Raw genomic sequence first — 17,170 nt, 5'->3', positions numbered from 1 at the left:
CATGGGTTTTGATTTTTTTTGTTTCACCTTTTTGAAACACTTTCTTCTGATTAAAATTTTCACTAACTCATAGATCATACAGTAGCATCATTTTCTTCAAGAAGGTCTTTGATTTTCTTGTTCATTTCTTCATTGACACATTAGTCATTCAGCAGCATGTAATTTAACTTCATGGTTTTGTTAATTTATTTTTTTCTTCCTATTGTTGATTTTGTTTTGTGGCTTTTCATTTAAGGGGATGTATAGTAACTGTGTAATGGAGACTATTTTATCCAGATGTGAGATACAATGCAATATGCATCTCTACTTCTAAAGATGGACTCCCAAGAAACTGTGTAATATATCTTGATAATAGAATGCTGGACTCTGCCATTGTCCATGCCTGCATGATGGACATATGATTTTGTATGAAGAACTATACTACAGTAATGATATAGGGGATCTCAGTGAGGGGGAATGGGGACTTGAAAAGGGGATAGGGAAATCCCAGGGAAATGATGATAATAAAAGGAGTAAAATAATAATAATAAAAAAAGTTAAGCCACCCGTTGAATATTCAATGAATCCTGAATGTAGGACTTCTGTCTTAGCTTGGGCTGCTATACCATGATGTCACAGACAGCATGGCTTGAGCAGTAAACACTAATTTTGCACAATTCTGGCATATGTAAGTCTGGCTCAGAATTCCAGCATTAAATCTAGTCAGGACCATCTTTCAGAGTATAGAATAAAATCTGCTGTGCCCTCTAATAGTGTAAGAGAGCTGCATATGTGTTATGATCATCTTATCATTCATAGAGTGCCACCACCATGAACTAATTACTTCTTAAAGACTGCGCTCCAAAAGCCATCACTTTAAGGATTAAACTTCAGTGGTGATGAGGTGACACTGAAGGTTAATCATCCTCCACCTGGTGCTGGCATTCTATAGGAAACCTGCTCATATCCCACCTGCTCCACTTCCCATCTAGCTCCCTACTTATGGCCTAGGAATGTAGAGCAGGATGGTGCAAGGCCTTTGGACCCTGCACCCATGTGGGATATCTGGGAGAAGCTCCTAGCTTCAGATCCGCTTAGCTGTTTGTAGCCTTTGCGGCCATCTGGGGTGTGAACCAGCAGATGGAAGATCTTTTTGGCTCTCCTTTTTTCTGTAAATCTGCCTTTCCAGTAAAAATAAGTAAATCTTTAAGTTAAAAAGGGATTATACTTTAAATGTGAGTTTTGGGGGCCACTCAGTTTACAGTAACTTCCATCTTATTTTAGATTGGTGCTGTATTTGTCAACATAATGACTTTGTAGATCTAACACAACCAATTCATGATGGGAAGTTTTGGCGGCATCAGGGACCTATAACATGACAGGAGTGGCTTTTGTCTCTGCTTCACATGGCATATTCCTCTTCTACATTTTTCTTGTCTGTGCTTTTGGTGGGAGGATTGTCCTGTGCATTCCAAGATGTTTGTCAGGAAACCTCTAGGTGCTAATAACTCTATCTCTCATTTCTCCCAGTGATGGCAAGGAAAACATTTCCAGAAATTACCAAATATTCCCTGAGGAGCACTCTCCCTATTTGAGAACTACTGATCTAGATCATCCAAGCTTTAACTAAGTCACTTCATTGGGAGGGAGAGTTCCTGCAGCCCCAGGGCAGGACTTTAAGTGCCTATTGTTGCCAATCCCACCCGAATGTGAGGTGTATCTGATTTTCCTTTTACAGAAATGGAAAGGAATACGTTCCCCAGATCAATGGCCTCATACAAAGGGCCTGAGGCGGTGTTTGTCTGCGCTAGCAGAGAAACTAATTGTGGTTACTGCATGGTCATGTTTTTAGTAACCTACTTTTATCCAACATGGTTTCTGTAGAAGACAGATAGGTGAAAGAAATGGTGATATGAGAAGATTTATCACTCTTTCATGCTTGAAATCTTTTGCAAGGCCCTCACTTTGCCATTCTCCACAGGATAAAGTAGTTTTGAGTTTTCTGCTTTGGATGGGAGTAAATGGCAGGGTTCTATAGAAAGATTTTGTATGGTTTTCTACCTTCAATGACCGTCAACCCATAGGCAGAGGACTAATGTGGTGTTGTGCTGAATATCAAGCGTGTCTGGTTTGTTTATATGTTTGACAACCAGAAAATGATCAGCAGTTGGAATAAAGGGCCTGGTGGGTTGAGATCACTTCACATGAACTGTAACTGGTTACAGCTTTATGACCTTGTTCCTGTAGATCCCTGCTGTAAACAAGAAGCCACAGTGGTGCTCCGAATCTCCCGACATCAGTGTCGTTTCACTCTGTGTCTGACAGTCCTCAGAAGGTATGCAGACAATTGTCCTGCTTTATCTGCAGTGACTCCCCCTCAGTTGCAATCTGAAAATAAAAAAATGAGAAATTCTGTAACTTTTAGGTTCTGTGCTGTCCTAAATAGTGTAGTCAAGTTTCTTGTCATTCTCTGTCCAACTGTGGAGGTGACTCGTCCCATTTCCAGCTTCTCCGTGCTGAGATGATGCTGATGTGCTAGTAGCTGCTTGGTTGTCAGAGCAACTCTTGAGGGTGTTAAAATGCTTGCTTTTAAGTAACCTTCATTTTAGTTACTGATGCCTGTGCAGTACAAACTTAGTGCTGATGGCAATTGAAGTGTGAGAAAGAGGAGTCATTGGAGTGGTTTCCCTAAACAAAAGGTAGAAGTTTTATCCTAGGATATACTTTTCTGTATTGGAGAAATCATATTATGTATAGGTTTGGTACTATCCATGGTTTGAGGCATCCACTGGTGATCTTGAAACATATTTCCCTAGGATCAGGTTGATTGTTTTCATCCTGTTTCTCTAACACATGATTCGCTAAGTAAGTGACCACTTAGTTTTAAGAAAGGACTGAGAGAATCATTAGTATATGAATTTGATGCAGTATTGCAGATTTCTTATAGGGAACTTACCTTTTTTTTCAATCAATAGGTTCTGAATTTTTTTAAGGATTTATTTATTTTTACTGGAAAGTCAGATACACACAGAGGAGGAGAAAAAGAGAGGAAGATCTTCCATCCACTGATTCAATCCCCAAGTGGCTGCAATGGCCAGAACTGAGCTGATCAGAATCCTGGAGCCAGCAGCTTCTTTCCGTGTCTCCCATGTGGGTGCAGGGTCCCAAAAATTTTTTTGGACTATCTTCCCAGGCCACAAGCAGGGAGATGAATGGGAAGCAGGGCTGCTGGGATTAGAACCAGTGCCATATGGGATCTCGGCGTGTTCAAGGTGAGGACTTTAGCCACTAGGCTACTGCTTTGGGACCAGTTCTGATTCAAAGGTAGCTCAGTTCAGGGCAAGAAACTGTGACTCTGTTAGGGTGACTTCCCTACTTTCCTGATCAGTCATTCATTCTGACTTTTATAAAAGTGAATTAGGTAATATCTTGCAGTTTTTTCTTGTTTTAGCACTGTGATCCAATAGCCAAGCCTGTATCTGTTTGGCACTCGAGGAGCCCTGGCTGCCACTCCATATCATCCATTCATCGCAGGCATTGAGCTCACTGTGTTTTTGATGGTTAAGTATTGACAATTGACTTCTGTTCTTTTAGGATTTAGAATTTCTATTTTATTCTATTAATTTATTTACTTATTTTAAAGGTTTACTTATTTTTATTGGGAAGTCAGGTATTCAGAGAAGAAGAGAGACAGAGAGGAAGATCTTCTGTCTATTGATTCATTCCTCAAGTGGCCACAATAGCCAGAGCTAAGCCAATTCGAAGCCAGGAGGCAGGAGCTTCTTCTGGGTCTCCCACATGGGTGCAGGGTCCCAAGGCCTTGGGTCTTCCTTGACTACTTTCCCAGGCCACAGACAGGGAGCTGGATGGGAAGTGAGGCTTCTGGGATACAAACCAGTGCCCATATGCGATCCCAGCGTGTCTAAGGTGAGGACCCTAGCCACTTGGCTACTGTGTCAGAACCTAGAATTTCTATTTTATAACAATACCTTCTGTCTTCAGCCTTGGTCTGAAGAGTGTTTATTATCGAGCTACTCAGTGATGTGGCATCTCTTTTCCTGGCACATTCCACATGAATACCTTTAGTAAATGAAGTGTTCTCTGGGTCTTTCCAGAATACAGTTGCTTTTTTTTAAAAAAAAAACTTTATTTTTGTTAGATTTCATTTTTATTTTCCATTATACAGTTTTGTAGGTATAAGGCCTCTCTCCTTTCCTTCCCTTTTCTTTTTCCTCTTTCTCCCCTCCCCATTGTGCCTTATATTTTAAAATAATAGAGTCCTTAGCTAAAATCTTGCCTCCGGTGTTCTGATCTTTGCCTGTGTCATGATACTGTAGGTATAAGCAATGGCAGAGAGCCTAGTATCTTGTTGTCAAAGAATGTTTAACAGTTTTATTGGGAGCCTCCTTTTACTTGGGAGTCCATTCATCACAGTTGAATACTGCAGTTCTTTGTCTTGCAGCACTCTGATCTCCATTACACCGGTGGTTTGTTGATGAGATTACAAGCGAATACTTGTTTACCTATATATCTTTTTTTGTTTTGTATTTTGAATGAAAGTTGTCTTATTTCAGAGGGAACATATATTTTTGTCCTTTTGGGGCCTGTGTGTATTCTCAGTTTATGTAGTATATCCTTTGTAGCATATCCTTCATGTTTTAAATTCAGTTTTTTTCTGATAATGTAGAAATTCTGCAGTTATACTTTCAGGAGGTATCATAGTGGTGGCTAAGCAGTGTTTGTTAGGATCTTTACTATGATGCTAAATCTGCTGGAGCCTGACCAGTGAATTTGGGTGGATCACCACATTACACGCCCACTCATTCACTCCAAATCATGCCAAGCTTTCCCTCATTCCTTGTGGTTTCCCCCCCTCCACTGGATGTTTTTGCCAAAAGTTGCAAAATTTGACCCAACACCTTAGTCCTCAAGCACTATTCAATCATTCAGTGATTCAAGCAACATAGTAAATCATGGCTACAGGACATAAAGATCAGAGAAACACAAGATACATCTTATTAATGAAAAATTTCAATGATGCAGTTTTGTCAACTGTAATCAACATGCTAACAAGCGGATAGGAGTGGTGCCTTCAGCCACAGAGAAAAGCCTTTATCCCAGCAGCTGTCATTAAAGAGAACAGGACCTGCATTCCTATGAGCACGATGCACTGGAGAGCACTGAGTATTATTTGGTGTTTTTCATTCAGTGGACAGAATCTAGCCACCATTGTTAAAACTGTCCTTACTATACCACATAATGACAACAACACGTATTTCGTGAGTGTTTTTTAGTACTAAATGATTTATAAATGATGTATGTGTATGAAAGGGTGTAATGACCAAGAAAATGTGACACTTAACAGAGGTGTTGTCTTGATGATTATGTACATATTCTAATCATGTTAATTATCATCATTGAAAACACCTCAGCACTCCTGCTTGTGAACTGCTAGCAGAGTTTGTGCAGCATTACTGTGCAGTCCTTAAGTATGAAGAACTTCCATTCTTTGCATGGCTACTCAGAAATTCAGAAAGGTATTCAAAGTAGGTAACACAGTTTCAGTTATTTAAAATGGAAAGTGAGCCATGAGGGAACTTGGGAACTGGGTGGAAATTCCTAGCTCCGCACTGCCACTAAGATCTTGCGGCTGGGCGAGTTTGGGGAGGGGTTCAGGCCTTGGGGTTGGGGGCATCTGCCACTTCCTGCAGTGTGGCGACTGTGGGGGGTGCCCCTGCCGGGTCAGACCCAATGCTGGGGACCCATGCCAAAGACACTGCTGGAAGGCAGTGAACGAGTCCTTGGCCTCCCCCAGGGCGGCCAGTGCACGGAATGGTGCCAGGCTTTGCCTGCTGGCCGCCTGACGGCGAACTCTAGGTTTTTAAGATATGTAGTTGCTGCCTGGGGACACCCATGACTAAGGCCAGTTTGTGTGTAGGTGAGAAGTGAATTTTGCCTGATTCCCAGTGACAGGGTCATGAAAGATTCAGGCATGCATGGGGACCAAGACCTGGTGGTTTGGAGGGAAGTATCCAGAAGATAATTTGGGTTAGACAGATTCACCAGCTCAGTTAGGAATACAGGGATGGGCTGTTAGCTTAAAACATCACTGATCACCACACACCAGCCCACACTAAAGCTGTGCATGGGGGCCTCTTTGGCAGTGTTAGGTACCATTACCTGACTGGGTGGTGGAGTTGTGGAGTGGTCACATTTGGCAGGGTCAAGACACTATCCAGCACGTAAGAGAACTTGGTCTGGGGTAGACTCTATGGGGTTGTGTGGGCCCAACCCTGTGGAAATACAAGTCTCCCTGGTTAGCTCACAAGCTGGGGTTGCGATGGACTAAGCTAGGTGTGATCATGGCACCTGCCATCACTCATGGGTAAAGGAATCCACAACAGTCAGGGTAGGTCAAGGCAGCAGCACCTGAATATGCATCCTTAAACAGGATGTGGGGTGGGCCGGGCTGCCACTGGAATGGGGCAGAATGGGCAGGGCTGAACAAACCTTACTCATAAGAAACAACAGAAATCAGGTTGGAGCACAGGTCATGCCACATAGGTCCTTGCACCTACTGATCTGCGTGAGGCAGTGACGCTAAACCACAGCATCCAAGGGGCCAGGACAAGTGAGGGGCTCTGCCAAACTGAGTCAGAGCAACCACTGCCCTGCATGTGATCTAATGCTGCGAATAGGTCTGGTTGTGGAGCTAAGGGGACACCCTAGCTGGGTTGAGTTTCCCACCAAGGAAATTGGGCCAAAATTGGGGCTGTGTTCTGATCAGGATACGATTGTAATCTCACTTGGCACAAGTGTGGACTGGGACTGGAAGCACCAAGCCTGGCCAGACTCCAACACCATCTGGTGCTCTGGAGGACCGGGGGAGATGTGTGACAGACTAGGCTAGGCCACAGCCCTTATTGAACCATGTGTGAGCTGTATGGGGGTATGGAAGAGCCGTGGCTGTGTTGAAACATCCAACAGTAAGAACCAGATTGGGTTGAAGGCCAGTCAGGAAAAGCCACTGTTCCTCCTAGGACAGGAGGTGGACTGAGTAGGGCTGGCTCATGGACCCATTGGTATGCGCGAAATCTGGCATGGCACTAGGAGAGTTTCTGATGGAGGAGCCTGGACAATTTCTCTGGCAGGACACAGTCCCTGCAGGTAAGCGCAAGAAGCACAGTAAGGAGCAACCCAGAACAGGCAATGGAAATTATCCCACTGGCATACATTTGGCATGGGTTGGGGACAGACCAGGCTGAATCTATTCACATCACCCACTGGTGAATCCAAGCACCAGAACAGAGTGTGGGTTGAGCCAGGTTCAGCCAGGTTGTGCCAGGTGTGGTTGCAGTGCCCAAATAGCACATGTGAAAATCAGGGGGAAGGAGGCAAAGCTGACAGGGGAATGTGGGCTCCCCTGCTGTACAACTACTTCCATTGGAAAGCGTTGAGTCGGGATGGGGGCAGATCAGACTAGGCAGGGCTATAACACCTGTGGGCCTCATGTGAGTTAGATAAGGGAAGGGCCAGGGTGGGTTGACTGTTCTGACTGGTGCAAGCAAAAATTAGAGTGGGTGAGGGTTGGTTGGGCTTTGCCGCAGCATCAGATAGCAGAGGCTGGCACTGGGAGCCAATTCTTTCCAGTCAAATGCCAGAACCACCTGGAGAGTGCGTAATCTGGGAGTGGATGTGGCCTAGAAGGGAAATCATGGGCACCTCCCTCGGGGTTACCACTCTCACTGGACAGCACAAAAACCAGGACTGGGGCAGGGGTGGCTAGACAGAAAGGCACCTGCCAGTAGGTGTACGGGCTGGATAATAGGTTGGTTGGGTTGAACTAGGCTTCAGTGCCCATTGACATGTGCGAGAGCTAAATGGGATGTGGGACAGACTGGACAAGCCTGTGGTACATACTGGCAAGCATGGGAACCAGGGTAGGGGGCAGAACTGGTGGGGGTTATGGGGAGTCATGCCAACTAGGCTGCAGCTCCCACTGGTTTGCATGAAGACCAAGTATGAAGTGGGTAGGATCGAGCTGGACTACAACACCCGGTTGGTTCACGAGGAAGACAGCGCTGGAAACCGAACGGACCCAGCAATCGCAACGACCAGCATGTGCATAAGCTGATTGGTGTGATGAACAGTGTTGGAGTCTATACTAGCAAACTCGCTCAAGAATCAGATCTGGGATCATTTCAGATGAAGTTTCTTTGGAGATCTCTCCAACTGAACTGCTGATCTTAAAACCCCAACCATCAAGAGACTTTCAGCCAGTAGACTCTGAATAGGTTTCATTGCAGTTGGGATGGTGAGATTGGCAGCAATCCAGAACTGATGAACTATCAAAGCTGTTTGAGCAGGACCCTCAGAGTGTGTCTCCCGTTGGGGATCTGGGATGGGTGGGAGGTTGGGTGGGGCTTCTCCCTTTGTTTCTCCCCCAACTCCAGATACAGGGAAAAATGATAATATTAGCGTGGGAACAATGGTATTACGCACTTTCACCCTGTAGTCCTTGACCCTTTGTACCCTAATCAACTAAAATTTAAAAAAAATTAAAAAAAATTTTTTTAAATGGAAAGTGATGTGTTGTTTATTAAGTAGTGCAATAGTTTTAGTATGTTTGTCAATTCTAAAACATTTCTCAAGCAATAGTTACAAAATATACTTTTGATGACATACATACTTTTAATGACAATGTTGTCAGGAGAGTGGCCTACTAAGGTAAATGCTTGAAGATCAAGACTTACTTGAGTTAAATTTAAGTAAGAAATTTATTTTAGATTGATTACAGGCAGAGAAATGGAAAATATTACATCTATCTAAAAGTGAAAAATTTGGGTTTTTTTAAATTTTAAAAAGCCTTTTATTCTTTTTCTGTTCTTAAAGCACATTTCCTTCGCCCAGTCAATTTTGCAACATGAACTTGTTTTTATCAATTTATCTTTGATATCTTCAATTATATTATCAGTGCTTAGCAAATAGAAATTATATTCTTTAGTATCCAAAATGTATTTCTTCGTCTGAAATGCATTCATATTATGAACATATTGATAATAAATAGAATAAACAACAGAATATGAATTTTCAATTTATATAATTTACACATTTAATGTTTTAAAACACTTATTTGCTTTTTATTTGAAAAGCAAATTTTTTTACAGGGAGCTGGAGGTTCTCCATCTGCTGGTTCACTCCCCAAATGGCTGTAATGCCCGTAGTTGAGCTGATGTGGAGCTGGTAACCAGAAGCTTCTTCCCAATCAAGTACAGGGGTCCAATACATTGGGGCCATTTTCTACTGCTTTCTCAGGCCATAAGCAGATAAATAACTGCATTGAAAGTGGGGCAGCCGGGACCCTGGCCGGCATGTATAAGGGGACACCAGTGTTCAGGTAGAGGATTAATGTGCTATGCCACTGCGCTGGCCACAGATTTCAAAATTTTTAAAATGGGAGCATGAAGTAAGGGTAATGTCATGATACTGTAGGTTAAGCTATTGTCTGCAATGTCAGCATACTGTTCCACAGTGCTGATTTGGGTCCTAGAGGCTCTGCTTCTGTTCCAGTACCCTGCAAATGTGCACTTCTGATTGCTGAAGTAGGTACATGGGGCCTTAGCACCTACCTGGAAGACCTGGATGAGATTCCTGGCTCCTTGGCTCCTTAGCTCCTTGGCTCCTTGGCTTTGTTCTCACCCAATGAGGAGAGAATAGCAGGTGGAAGATCTCTCTCTTTCTCTTTCCCCTCTTTCTTTTTTTCTCTCTCTGTATCATCTTGCCACTCTGCTCACAAATAAATAAATCATTAACATGTTATTTCCAATTATGTCTAAATTTTTTTTTTTTTTTATTGGAGAAAACACACAGATAGTTGGAGAGAAGATTTCCATTGACTGGTTCATTCTCCTAATGCTTGTAACTGCGCCTGGCTGGACTGAGGCCAGGAGTGTAACCAGTTCTCCCAGGAGGGGGACTGGAACCCAACCACTGGAGTCATCACTGCTGCCTTGCAGGTGTGCATTGACAGGTCACTGGAATCAGGAGCTGGAGGCTGATATTGAATTCCAGGCATTCCAGTATGGAATACCTCAACCACTAGTCCAGACACCTGCCCCAAAAACTGCTTTTGGATAACTTGTAACATCTCCCATAAATTTTCTCACCTTTGTTTTATTTTGTTTCTTCTAGCATAGAGTGTGCAGATTTTATTCTAACATGCAGTGACAAGATATAGCTGAAATTTTTTAATGTTGCTATATGCCAACAGGAAAAATTTAGTGCACTTGATGAACAGATACTAAATAAGAAATTAGGAAAATAAGCCATATGCACGTTTTACAAAAATACTTTCTCATACATGTGTCTATCACAGGTAGACTGCCTTGCGTATATGAAGCTGTGTATTAGGCTGCATTGAGAATTTACAACAATTTTCATAGGTGTGAAGGTATGCAGGTATATCATGCTTAATTAAAAGGTGTTCCTTGCAAATTTGGGTCTAAATTTAGACATAATAATTTTAATTCTTTTCCCATTATTCTTTGAAACCCATCCATTGTCATTTTGGGGTTGCTGAACAATCTGAGCTGAAAAGTTGTGCTTTTTCTCTCTTTTTTGTTTAGAAGATTGCTATTTTTCCTAAGAAAGTGTACAAGGAGCTTAACAGAAAACATTCATTTTACACTTGATATGGATATTCATACCTTGGCTGGAAACCTATAAAAATGCGGTTTTTCTTTTTTAATTTCCCTACTTAAAATTCATTGCATTGTACCATTGAAACAGATCCTTATAGGCAGGAAATTAACATGCTATTGTTCTGAAAATTTGTTATTACATTTAAACAGAGAAACATTTAGCTGCATAAAACAATATAGAACATTTGTTTAGAACTAGGCCAGATTATGTTGTTGATGTTGTGATTATAATAAATTAATATTAATTAGCCTAATTATCTCTTAGCAATCTGGAAATATACTTTAGGTGTGTATTTTTTGACTTAGATATCTAAAAGGAGCACTCATAACTGATGATCAATTCCCACACCTTTTTGCCATACTTCTGTAATTTTAATTATTAGGTGCTGAAAAACAACCAGTTGCCTTGGTGAATATCAGCCATACGAACTTCTATACATTCAAATTTAAATTTTTTAACTAAAATTTAAGTGTTGGAGCAAAAGAGTATTTAAAAGCAAATCCAGCTTCCTGGAAAGAATGAAAATATAGAAATGTGTTTGGAATCTGGCTGTTCTGTCTTAAGAAGGAAGAAAGGGCTATTGTTTCCCAAGCAAGCAATCTCTTGCAAAATCCACTTTACCGCTTCTCCCCCATCATATAGCGAGATTGCCTCTTTCACTGGACTTTGGATATAAATCAAGGACCCTTGTCCCTGCTGCTATGCAAAGTCCACAAGATCACAGATCCAGGAAAGGCGCCTTCTTTTTCAGTTGCCTTGCTGTCTAACTTGCTCCATGTGCTAATGTGGTTCTGGGATGATTGTGTGAGATGTTGATATTTGGGAATGCTGCTGATCGCCTTTCTGGGGGCTTTAGCGGAATTGATAAGAGGAAAGCCAACATAAGAGCCCTTGCTTTGATGCGTGTTATAATAGCCACCAGAACCCGCCATGCACAGCTCTTGAGAGCAGACCACTACTCTAGGGAGGACTCAGTTCTTTGGGCTGATTATGGCTTATTGAGGCAGAAAACTTGTTCGAGTTCAAACTCTTTGAATTCCTTGTTCGCTCAATAGTGTGTCAAAAAAGAGCATTCAATGTTTCATGTCACAAAATCACCGCCGGCCTAAATTGTTCCCATTTCTCTTTTGCATATGGTGTGCAAGAAAATTTTCAACACTCTGCCATAGCACCATCATGCTTTGATATGGGTAACATTGATATAACAGCCTGCATTAAGGAACTTATATTTTATTCTTCTTTTCAGTGTACATAAAAATCCCAGCTTAGTCCTTTTTTGTCTTTTAGATCCTTTGAACTCTTTCAAGCTATGTTTCAAGACTTTCTGGGCTTTGACGGGGGGGCTCGGCATTCACTGTAAAAGTAGTCAATGCCTTGGTGAGACCACAAGCAAAACTGCAAGTGTCTTAAGCAGGGACCACACAACTCTAGTGAGTATTTGCATATTTTAGCTACTCTGTTGAGAGTGAATCCCAAAGCAAAGAATGTGCTCATTAATTTCTTTCATGAAATATCTCAAGCAATAGACTTTTCTGACCATAGTGTTACCTGTATTGGATTGTTTGGACGTGGTCTGTGCAAGGGATGCACTTGGAATATTGGGTGTGTCTGTGTGAATGTGTACATGTGTATCAGAGTCCAGGCTTGACATTATCTTGAGAGAATATGTTTACACTGCAGTGCAAGATTCCAGAATAAAGTGCTGATTCAGACACAAAAGTGTATACCCCTGAAGTTAGCCAACTGCGGACTCAAAGAGAGCAAGGCCAAAGCTGGACTGCTCAGTTCATTTTCCAGTTCAGTAGCTATAGTAATCCAGCTTCGCCAGCTGCTAACAAGATTGGGTCTGAAGTTTACCTCCACAATGAGATAATCAGATTACCAGCCACAAAGATCAAATAATGACCCAGCTTTCGAGCAAGTTCAGCAGGCCCTTGATAGCACTGTGTGGTCCTTGAGGCTTGATTAAAAAATTAAATGGCTAAACTTTGCCTCAATATTTTGCATTGAGATTTTGAGTGACTTGATGATTCTTTTCAAGGTGCACTTTCCTATTCTTCCGTGGGCTTGAAATTAAGAGGTAGGAGAAAAGGAGGATGCTCCCGCTGTGCAGTTGTTCTTGAGCTGAGCTTTAAATGAAGCATGCAGAATTTTTAATTTGGTGATGTAGGGAAGACAAGGCAAACTCAAAATCATTTGTGAACGAGGTGTTGGACTGTAACAAAAACAACAACCTTTGCGTCTGCTGAGTGTCATTTCCCAGCGCTGTGTCTCTGTACCAGAATGGATTTGGTCTTTCTCTCCCAGGCCAAAAAATGTTTGAAAGTTTTGGTTTTGGCGACTATATGATAGCTGTTTTCAGTAGTAAAGGGATTATTCTGAGAGGCATACAAATGTGATTGTCTCACAGCAGATGGTGCGCACTGCTTCACCTTTGAGAAAAGTTAATTAAGCCAAGCATATTGTGCCCATAGAGAGGAAAATGTAGATGAATATTGAGCAATCAAACTCAGTGTCTCCTTTTTTCATGCCTTTGCAATGGGACACAGAATCCCATTGAAAAAGAATTATGTACAGAATCAAATTAATTCACGTCCAACTTTACTCTCTTCCCACGTTTTAACAGGGGTGCACACCAGGCCCTTCAGAAGTTTTGTCCACAATCAATGGGCCACACTGCGGTGTCCACTAAATTAAATGAACCAGTGCAGAAGAATCTCTTGTGAGATATTAAAAGGGTGAAAGGCTGTTTAATTCAAATCCTTCCGTAGAGTCTTTTCACAGCCCCCTTTCCAGAGTACAGTATAAATTATTAACTAACTCCTTTCATCTCAGATCAATTTACAAAACAGAAACAATTACCCCTTGTTAATGAGAATGAACACTTCTAATAATTATGAAAGTTGCGTTTGATTCTGTTTCCTCACAGGTCCTTGTTTACAACCTAATTTTCAGTTGCACACAAAGTGAAATAAAACAAGAATTCTCAATTTGTGAAATGGCTGGTCCTTGAACAAATGGGCTTTGCATGTTAATGGACATTGTTTGAGGGATCCATTCAAATGTGCTCCACTGATACCTGCTTCCATTCAATTAATTCTCCTATCCCAAAGCACTTGCAAATATCTAAGTCTCTGAGGGGGCTGCTTTTCAGCACAGGGGTTCAGGAAGGTGTTCATGCTGCTGTTACAAATGGCGGATGATGGCTGACAGACAGGCTTACCTCAGGAAGAAGAGGGAGAAAGGGGCTTTTGCTGTGGCCTCCTGCCATGCTGCATGGGCTGAGGTCGTAGGCAGGCTCCATGAGCTTAGCTTTATCTTTCCCTTCAGAATCAGTGACGAGTCCAAAAGGATAAAGGTAGACGTTAGACACCAAAGGAGCACTGGGACTCAAATAGAAAGGGAAATTTTAATCTCAATTGGATAAAAAAGGGCCAGAGGAAATGACTCAGATCATTGAAAGAAAAGGCCAAGTCGGAGGTGGGCCTGGCAGCTGGATTTCTGCACCTGTCCAGCACTCCTTCCCATGGCTGGCCAAGCCGTAGGCTCAGCTCTTATGTTAGTTACTCGGAACGTATTCAGGGAGTAGAAAAGGGATTGTGGAGTTTGCGAGGAAGAGGGAGGCTGTGGCTGGGAAGGGAGGAGAAGGCTATCACACCAGGCAGCAGTGGCCAAAATGAGGTCTTCCTTTGAGCTAGGGAAAAAAAAATCTAAATTCCAAATTAGTTCAGTAACTGCATCATTGTAGAGAAGTAATTTTGTTTAAAGTCGCCATGTAAATTGTAGCTTGTGGTGGGATAAGAATTCTGACTATACGGATAAGAAATAGAAAATTTAGGAGAACCTGGAAATGAGCATAGCCACCAGTATTAGACATCTAATTGCTCTATTAAGAAGTCTTTAGGCATCTTTGGAGAGATGAAGTCCTTAAGAAACCATTTCTGAAGACTAAATTCATCAAAACCTTTAGTGAAGAAACACCAGGATAGGTTATTATTGTAAGTAAGACCTCTATTTTTCATCCTTTTAAATTTAGAAAAAAATTTTTTTGTTGTTATTTAGAATAATTTTAGTGGCGAAATAACAGAGTCCTTACCTACGTTGTACTCAATTCTCCCATGTTAACATCTTGCATTAGGATAACAAGTTTGTCACCGTTAAGGAACCAACATTGACATATTTGGCCCATCATTTATTGGAATTTTCTTGTCTCCTACCTTTGTCCTTTTTCTGTGTCAGGATCCCATCTGGAAAATCACATTGCATTTATTTGTTTTTTTGGCATTGCAACTTCCTTGTTTTGATGATCTTGACAGTTTTGATAAGTACATTTTCTTTTTTCTCTCTCTTTTTAAAATTCCCTGAATGTATGCCCTGATTTTCTGATGATTATACTGGGGTTATGAATTTTGGGAAGGAAAATAACACAGGTAAGTCTACCATTTTCTACACCTGGTTTCAAGGGTACGTAATACCAGTGTGACACCATTATTGATGATAATTAATTTCAACACCTGTCATGTTTCTGTCACCACGTTAATCTCCCCTGCCACCTCCCTTTTCTGCACTTTTGCAAAGGAGATCACTATGTCCACCTTAAGTTTATGGCGTGAGGAGTTATGCTCCACTGCCTTGAAGGCAGAGTTTCTGTATTAATTATTCAGGATTCTTCTGCAAAAGAATCTCTAAATCTATATAGATTTGCCTATTTTCTCTAATCAGCCATTTATTTTTATCAGTATAAACTCATGAATATTTTGTACTTTGGGCTATAAGCTCTTAATACTTCATGTATTGTGTTGCTTAAGCATTTCAGTTTTTGCCATTATGAACTTTTTCAGTTGGCTCCTGTCTCTTTTGGCAAAACTCCATTTCTAGAGAACTTACTTGCTTTCTGTCGTGATAAGCTGTATCAAACCTGTCTTGTATGTTCCTTATCAACACCCTAAAACTAATCTATGTTTCTTCAAGAATCTCTAGTTTCTTATGTTGGAGAATAATATTAGAAACCAAGATCTGTGTGTGTATCTTTCAATATGGTATAAAACTGCTAAGAATTGTGGTAGGAAATTCTAAATCTAGTAACATCCATGCATCCATTTTAACATTCAAATGTCATAATAATTTCTTGTTTTATTTTTAAATCAAAGATTTATCACATGCTTAGTCTGTGTGTTGGGGTATGTACAAAGAGAAACATGACCATGCTCACTGCTTTTCTGGGACTTACATCTTAATGAGGTGGAGAATGAAGTGATTAAAGAACACGGGTGGATAACTAACACACAATGTGGTCTGGGGCTTCCTAGTCCTAATGTTTAAGTGGAGACTTGAACACTGCACTGGAATAGCATCCAAGCTTCCAAAGGCCGATCTCTGCCTCACTTATCTGCCTCCAGTAATATGTGTATTACTTTTCAGTTTCATTCATGTGTATATGTCACCACAGAGCCAGCCTTTTATAGAATATTCTGTAACTATTCCCAGAAATGGCTTCAGAAAGAGAGCTTGGTCTTTATCAAGAGGTTGATGTTTTCCTCACTGCTGTTCTCCTCAAAGCTGAAACTTCCTCACCGTTCTTTACCAAGCTTTGTGTTCTATGGCCCGGTCCTACTTACTGAAGTATGGAACTGACTTGTCATGTGGCAGTTTTGCCAAGACAGAATCAACAACTCAGAAAGGAATCAGGGATTCACATTCATACTGTAGTAGGAGAAATTAATATATACAGAAACTTCATGACTTATCTTGACTTTGTTTTGGATGGATAGATAGTGAAAGTCATTCTGTTGTGGAACACAAATGGGGGGCCTTGGCCAAAGCTATAGACAATAGGGCTGAGATTCTACCATGCCCATAGTCTGCCTGAGAGTCTCCATTTGTCCAGTTGTTCACTGCCAACACTAGGCTGGGGTAGTTGATCAATTTGTTCTGTCCTTTACCCTTTGTTATGGTGCCAGATGTCCTCTGCAGACTCCAATGTACTGCTCTATCCTCCATGTGCATTTGGATGTGCTATCTACTGCTCCATCTTAGCCATTGAGGAGACCCAGCTCTTGACACATGCACTCCACGGTCAGACTATGGAACCTGCAATTTTCTCCCTGATTGCGGTTCTGAGTCCAGCAATTCAGTTGGGAGGGTACCCATAAAAACTTCATCTGAAATCATCCCAGACCTGATTCTTGTGTGTGCTTGGCAATAGAGGGTCCGGAGCACAGTGTCATGCCAATGATCTTATGCACATGCTCGTAGTTGCAATTGCTGGGTAGGTTCTGTCTCAAGTCCTGTCTTCTACACAAACCAATGGATATTGTATCCCAGCCTGAACCTGCCCATCACACACTCGGCCCTCAGGCAAACCAGGGGAACTGCAATGTAGTTGTAGCGACCTGCAATAACCCCCATCAGGCCCGCCCCTGTCCTCGTTCCTGTGCTTGCCATTATGTACAGCAGACTGGTCAAGTCTGTCCCACATTCCTATTCAACT

Source organism: Ochotona curzoniae, unplaced genomic scaffold (assembly GCF_017591425.1).
Source record: "Ochotona curzoniae isolate NIBS_2020 unplaced genomic scaffold, NIBS_Ocur_1.0 scaffold_1037, whole genome shotgun sequence".
Lineage (NCBI taxonomy): Eukaryota > Metazoa > Chordata > Mammalia > Lagomorpha > Ochotonidae > Ochotona > Ochotona curzoniae.
Note: the sequence above shows the minus strand (reverse complement) of the source record.